Source organism: Hippocampus comes, unplaced genomic scaffold (genome assembly GCF_001891065.2).
Source record: "Hippocampus comes isolate QL1 unplaced genomic scaffold, H_comes_QL1_v1.1 scaffold85, whole genome shotgun sequence".
Classification (NCBI taxonomy): domain Eukaryota; kingdom Metazoa; phylum Chordata; class Actinopteri; order Syngnathiformes; family Syngnathidae; genus Hippocampus; species Hippocampus comes.
The window spans coordinates 1,626,658-1,634,157 of record NW_017805540.1 but is presented as its reverse complement, the minus strand read 5'-3'; the positions used below and the strand labels follow the sequence as shown (position 1 = coordinate 1,634,157).

General features: G+C 42.3%; 1 protein-coding gene across 9 annotated transcripts in view; it reads left to right on the top strand.

Annotated features, from left to right (window-relative positions):
- The window catches only part of LOC109521278 (zinc finger protein 521), a 140,828-nt gene that overhangs the window by 109,779 nt on the left and 23,549 nt on the right, over positions 1-7,500 (top strand). The window lies entirely within an intron of this gene.

The window sequence follows — 7,500 nt, the reverse complement described above, 5'->3', positions numbered from 1 at the left end:
ATCTTGTCCAACACGCATAGTTTGTTCAAGTGAAGTTACATACCAATGCAAACTTAGTTGAGGTGTACTTTATGGGGGAGCCACACTGAGTTCCAAAGGTCTGCTGTTTTGCATCCCTGCGAACATGTTGTGACATCTCATCAAGTTAGACACATTTCCATTCGCAATAAACTTTGCATCTCCAAGCCGTCTCGCCCACGTGAGTGTTAAAATGTAAATGGGCTCCAAATGAGTTGGGGAAAGGTCAGAGCAGATGGTTGGACTAAAGCGGAGAGCAGTCCTGCTGCATGCGCCTCCTTATTTAATCCAAATGGCTTCCGCTATCAGGGCCTTGGGAAGCGTCGGGAGGCGCGAGGGGGAGGACGACATCACGAGGCAAGCAAAGGAAGAGTAGGTGTTGTTTGTGAGCGAGTGGGTGGGGGGTGCTGGAGGAAAGGACATGTGCTAATTGTGGATGGCAGTGGCGCTGATAGCTGTAATGATCTCATCTGTCTCTGTGCGTGGAGGTGGAAGGAGCGCGCTCCTCTCGAGAGGAGAGCGCCCTCCTTCAGTGTCAACAGGGTTAACTATCTCCATAATGAAATCTGCAAAGTCGTTAACTTGGGCTCTTCACTGCTATTTCTCCACCTCAGATCTTTCGTCTTCTTTTGCACTTTGGAAGTTCTCAGCTCATTTCCTTTTGTTTGCCCAACACACTTGATACATCAATTAACACCATTAGCACCCCTTTTTTATGATGTCTTCAGCAAGGTTATTATAGTTAAAGACAGCTAACGAAAATAGCTGAAACAAAAATGGGGGGAAAAAAAAATCATCCGTGAAATAAAATATAAATGAAAATGCCTTTAAAGACACGAAAATTAACTAAAATTAAGTTACGTTTACCAAACTAACTAAAAATCACGATAATTATAGTGAAATGGTCCTTCGTTTTTGTCTTTGTCAATAAATTTCATACATGAGCTTTTAGTTGGGTTTTTTTCTATGTATTTTCTGTATTGCCGCACAGTTAAACAGGCATTTGAGAATTGTAGTTGACCATATTTCATGAAACATTACTTAGTGACCTTTTGTTCATCTTGCACTCGGAAAACACGTCATGAATTTAAAAAAAAAAAAACTAAAACAAATAATAAAACTAATACAAACTCAACTGAAATTAAACATGAAAAAAAAACAAATTTAAACTAACTGAAATGAAACACCAAAAGTCAAAACAAAGTAAAAAACAATTTTAATGAAAAATACACAACTATTATAACCCTGGTCTTCAACCGCTATCCTATTTTAGCCTTCATCTCTCTTTTTAGCAGGAACCTATTGATACATGCCCAGCCCTCCATGGCCGATGTGATGTGAACGTTTAACATACAGAGCATGCCTCCTCCATCTGAGCCTTCATTTCCTCCATCAGCTTTGACGGACAGCCAACCCCCCCCCCCCCCCCCCTCTCTTCATCACCCTGCCCTCCCTCCAAGTCCATATCGATCACGGTGCACCGGCGGGGGGGAGCTTAGTGCTGGGGGGAAAGGGGGGGAGGGGCAGACCCCCAGGACAGTGGTCACAAAGTAGACAGACAGTTTGGTTAAGACAGAGAAGGCCCTGAAAGTCCCCCGTCATTGTCAGTGCTCAAATTTAACCATTGCGGCAAGCGGAGAAAATTTGATCATTATGGTAGGCTGAACTTCATCCTGTGAATTACCATGCGAAAACTTTCCAACCATCTTTAACTAATAACCCACTTTAAAGGTGACAACACAGTGTTATATAAAAGTGAATATTTAATTGCTTGTATGTGAACGATTGAGTGCCCACCCATCAAGTGTGGAATTACAATACAGAAAAATTTTGCTCCATTGTTAAATCAGCTCGTGGTAGATTTGCCCAAGTGCCATTTAGTTGCAGTCTGGACACAAAGGAGTGAACGCTCCTACTGTGTAGGGGACGTTTGAAATGTGCGACCCATTGACGACACCTGACTGTTGCATTCGTAATCTGAAATGCTTTTCCAGGCCTCTACTGCAGCCTCCTTCAGTTCTCGTTTGTTTCTTAGGGGTTTACCCCAACCTCTGTAAACAACAAAGCGTATGTGGGGATGGAGAAAAAGATGTTGCTGGTTTCTTACATTTGTATTATTGTTTGTTTTACCTCATGCTTTATTACAGTTGCAGCTGTAGTATAATCACTTTATAAATAATGCTTTACATGACTTGGTGGGAGGCCCAATCGCGCTCCCGTTCTTTGACACCACCATGGGGGGACAAAAAGAGGACAAATATCACCCCCAAAAGTGACTGGCGGGAAAGTGTGAGTCAAAGTAAGTCACAGAAGAAGGGAGACAAACTAGAGGAGAAAAGGAGACAGAAAAAAAAAAAAAAAAGAAAACTTGGGAGGAGGCTGAGAAGGTTGCAACCGGCAAGTTTGGATGTGAGATGAAAGTGTGGAAGAGGGGGATGAGGAAGTGGGGGGAGGAGGGAGTAAGTGGAGAAAGAGAGCGTGTGGGCGAGGGAGCAAGAGAGAGAGAGAGAGAGAGAGAGAGAGAGAGAGAGAGAGAGAGAGAGAGAGAGAGAGAGAGGGAGAGGTCCACAAGCCCCTGGATGATGAGAGGGAGGCTGACTCTCCCAGGACACATTTGACAGGTTTCAGAAGTGGGGGAGCCTGCAGCTAGAAGTGTCTGCCTGCACCCTTAGGAGCCGCAGCCAGGCAGGCAAGCAGGCCTGCCGTGGAAATTGTGATTGGGAATATGCGCTTAAGACAAACAAAACAGAAGAAAGGCTGCCTGATGAGAGAACCACACGTGTGTGTGTGTGTGTGTGTGTGTGTATGTGTGTGTGTGTGTGTGTCTGGTTGTCTGCATGTGCACTTGGAACTTGAAAAAGTACAACAATGCTCTGCAAAGCTACGAGGTCACAAACGCAGAAGTTTAATTAGCGCATTTCCTCGGATTGCGACCGTCCCTCGAATAGATAAATCGCCCACTGCATTAAGGCTGAAATAAATGAACACCTCTCTCAAAGAGACAGCCCCCACCCCGCCCCATCCATTGCATTTTTTATAACACTGTCCTCGTTAGGGTGGGTGGCTGAGCTGGAGCTGACTGAGTCTGTTTGAACTGCGTTGCTAGCCAAAACAGCATCACCTATCAAGGCACAAAAAACAGCCTCTCTCGGAGGAATTAAAGTGTGGAGTCTTATCACACACAAAGATGTTCTTTTTGATTTGACAATAAACATTCTCGTAGCCTCTGACCTCATGTCACCGGTCCACAATATTGTGTGTGTCCATGTTTATGCTGCTGGGAACTACACACATTAGGAGTTGCTGCTTTTCTCCATATGATTTTCTTTTATGGATTCCTTTTTGACGGAAATTGTAATATACCCTTAACATTGTTTAATATCGTTCCAAAAATACATTTGAAAATACATTTAATGCCCAAATAAGTAGCCTGCTAGCGAAGCAACAGACACTCTGAGCGGCCCCTTGATTAACTAAAGCAAAAAAATACAAGTTTTGACATTTTTTACTAAACCAAGAAATGATTCAAAAAACACTGATAAACAATCAATATATTGCATGCAAACTCCACACGGGAAGGCCAAAGCCGGAATCGAACCTGCACCTGAACACTGAGTGATCGACATCCTAACCAGTCGACCACTGGGCCGCCTCACAAACGTAGTACTTCAGTAATCTTAAAATTGTGAGCAAGCTGATTTGTGTCAAAAAATGTCCAAAATGAGTTCTTGCACTTCATGCTGGCTTGCTGTTCAATAGTTTCATGCAGTCCTTGAATGGTAATTTTTAAGCAAGAGAGGCCTTTGCCAAAAAATGACAAGTGTTGTTTTTTGGGGGTTAGGATCAAATGAATTTTGCACATTTGCACGTATTTTGGCCATATTTAAAATAGCATTTTTGTCATATGTCTGGTTAGGAAGTTTGCCGCCCAGCCCCTGGAGGGGGCTCCAGTAGCACCCATGAAAAATTGTGCCCCCCCCCACTCCCCCCACCCTTCTCCAGCATTTAAATTACTTATTCTTGTTTTAGATTATGGATTTCTTTTTTTCTGTTTTTGAAATTTAAGTCACTATAGAAACATCCCTCCTCCCCGCTAATCAATAACATCCAGTATTTACCACAATTATGTGACTGTTAAATATCATTCATTGCATCGTTTCATTAAACTTTCTTGATTGGAAGGAAGGCATCACATGGCTTCACGGCGTGGCTTTGCTATCCATTTCTGAACTTCCATGCGCCTGTTTGCTTCACTGTTAAAATGGAAAAGTTGTCGAAATCGTCTTTTGGCTTGTTTGCCTGCAGAACCGCCGACGCATTTGTGATTGAGCGGGAACAAAAATATGTTGGTTAGAGGAAGAAAAAAAAAAAAGAAAAACAGGGAGGAAAAAGTGGAGGTTAACTTTGTTTCCCTCCCTGCACAAACAACTCAGTATTGGTGCAGTGCAGCCTGCAGAGAGCAGCACCCTGCCAAAATAAAGATGAGCCGGGGCCTGTAGAATACGACATGTCTGCCATGGGTGGCCCCTGGGAGCCAATCAGAGGGCTTAATATCCCCTACAGCGAGGAGACCTTGGGCCCCCACAGCCCCGTCAGCCCCGACACCCTCGACGGCCCACTGACTGCACTAAGTTGTCTTTCTATCGCTTTCTCTCAGCGGGCAGAAGCACAGCGGCTCTCCTTTTTGGATGTGCTTGTGTATTATTGCTAAGAGTCCAAAGCATAGCACATTCTGTTTGCAACATGGTGGAGAGTTATGGTATATATTATGGCTACTAACAACTTGTTTTATATGACCTACTAGGAAACTTTTACTCAATGACTACGAATGAAAAGCCTTCATGATCCAAAGCATAACACATAATGTCTTCATCCCGGTGGATTCTGTGTCATTGCATGTTGTAGTTATTTTATGCTCCGGCTAAGAAAGTAAGTCACATCTTTTGATCCAAAGCATACCACATCATGTGTCGAACGTGGTGAAGGGCGCTTTTGTTCGATAGTTGAGTGATGCAAAGCATACCACATCATACTTTAAACATGGTGATCACCATGTCATGGCATGTTATAGTCCCGAACAATTAAGTTTGTTTCTGCAGTTTTATTGTTTAAAAGAAAAGGAACATTTCATGATCCAAAGCATACCACTTCATGTTTTAAACATAGTGAATTTGTTAGTTTAACATTATTGCTAAAAAAAGGAGCCCAGTGATTCAAATCATACCATATCACGTTTTAAACATGGAGACGCTGTGTTCAAACATTTTACAGAAACTTACAGCAAGTTAGTTTTTCATATTTCCTCAGAATGAAAGAAAACTCATCATCCAAAGAATACCACATCATTTCTTTAAAAAAGTGGACAAAGCGTTATGCCGTCCTATATTTGCTTAACTATATGTTTGTTCTGGGTTTTTTTTACACCAAAAAATTTAGCATCTTATAATCCAAAGCATTCCACATCACGTGACGAAAACAAAGTGGGGGGCAACGTTGTAACATGTTACAATTAATGTCCTTAACATGTTAATTTATTGCTTCGATTTCTGCATGATCCAAAGCATACCACATCTCGTGTGAAATATGGTGGAGGTCATAAATGACATGAAAGTTACTCGCAAGTTACTTTTGCATGTTTGTTTTGTTTTAATTTTTCAAAGAATTAAAGGAACATTCCATGATCCAAAGCATGCCACATCAAGCATCAAGCGTATTTATGTAGCCAGTGTTTTCCAGTCCAGTAGTTCCGGTTGAGCTGTGCATGTAGACTGACTGTGGTCATCACCAATTGTGTTGCGGGTGTGACGCCCCCCCCCCCCACGTCTTTGATCCATTTTGATTTTTGTTGTATCGACTTGTTCCTCTCCTAGCCAAGACATAATGAGCACTTCCTGCAGTTACACAGACCTGCTGCTCTGTAGCATATGCACACAAAAAAAGCACACCACGGACAAATAATCCCATCTTTTTTTTCTCTCGGTCACTGTTACCACACGTTTTCTGGACCTTTTTGCACCAGCCATCTGTTAAATAACATATTTAACCCTCATTGGGATATGATCACTATAGTAAGCAGAAAAAATAGAGTCCATTCGTAGTGTGGTGTTAGCAAAATTTCTGTTTATATGAAAACTCAATTTGGGTTGTCTGATAACTTTTCCTATTACGGCATTTAATGCAAATTACACATTTACCGGCTTTAGTTTTCTGAGACAAATAGAATGTTGTTATTATTTTGTGCATTAGTAAGGTCTATTTTTCCTGTTGAGTGCAGCACAGGCCACGTAGCACTTTGACGTACTTGTGTGTATCATACAGAGTGCTACATTCACTAAATAAGTTTCAACTGTATCGCCAAGTCCAATTTTCCAACTTGATAGTGTCATGCTTGAAAGTTAAAAGTTGATCCTGTATTATCTTGCACTTCAGTTTATTTTGAACCAAAAACTAAAAGTCAAGGAGTTGTACCTGTTCTCTTCTGTCACAAATAAACAAAGGGTCTTTCTTCCAATTATGCTGACTAACTATTGATTTAATGGAAATGTTATGTTTTAAAAGTACCAATGGTATCGGTTACTTTGTATCGGTGAGTAGTCAAGAGTTTTGTACTCGTTCTGGTCATGTTCTGGGGAAAAAAATGGAATTGAACAACAATCCCCGCCTCCAAGCAAACGTTCAAGCTTTTTGTAGCGGTAAAACACAGGATTACAGAGGATGGCATTCAATAATTTTCAACAAAAATTAGGCTGTGCTGACTTCTGGGTTTTTGTTCTTCTTTTTTATCATTCTTCTTCTTGTTCTTTAAAATTTACAGAGAAAGTTATGTGTCACCACCCAGTGGTCAAGAATATACACACAGTAACTTGATACAACTTTATTCTTGGGAGTTTTACTTTAATATCATAGTGTCATTTATTTTCTCTGTTCAGTAAAGGCTCTTGGTACAAGTGAATTCAAAGAGGGTGTGTGAACGCACCAGAGCCATGCCGATTGGGCCGCCGTGACCCCCGCCACGGCCGCCCCCTTTCGCCTCACCTCGCCCCCTGCGCTCAAGCGCCTTCCTCTCCGCGTGGCTCCACGGTGCATTTATCTGAAGAAAAGTTATTTTGAGCACTAAGAAATTCAAATGAAGGCCACCGCATGATAACTTTTTTTTTTTTTTTTTTGCGTAGCACACAGTCCTTTGAGATTGGACAGCCGTCGTTAAAGCACAGGGGTCTGGGATAACAAACGACACGTTTGAAGCTTTCCTCGGAGGACGCTGAAACACACCCACGCATTCAAGGCACATCCACTCAACACCCGCACCGCTGCCATCCCGCTTGGCTCCGCCAGTGTGGAATATGGCTTAAAGTGGGGACACACACATACATGCGCGCGCACACACACACACACACACACACACACACACACACACACACACACACACACACACACTGTGTGTGTGCATGTATGTGTGTGTCCCCGCTTTAAGCCATGTTT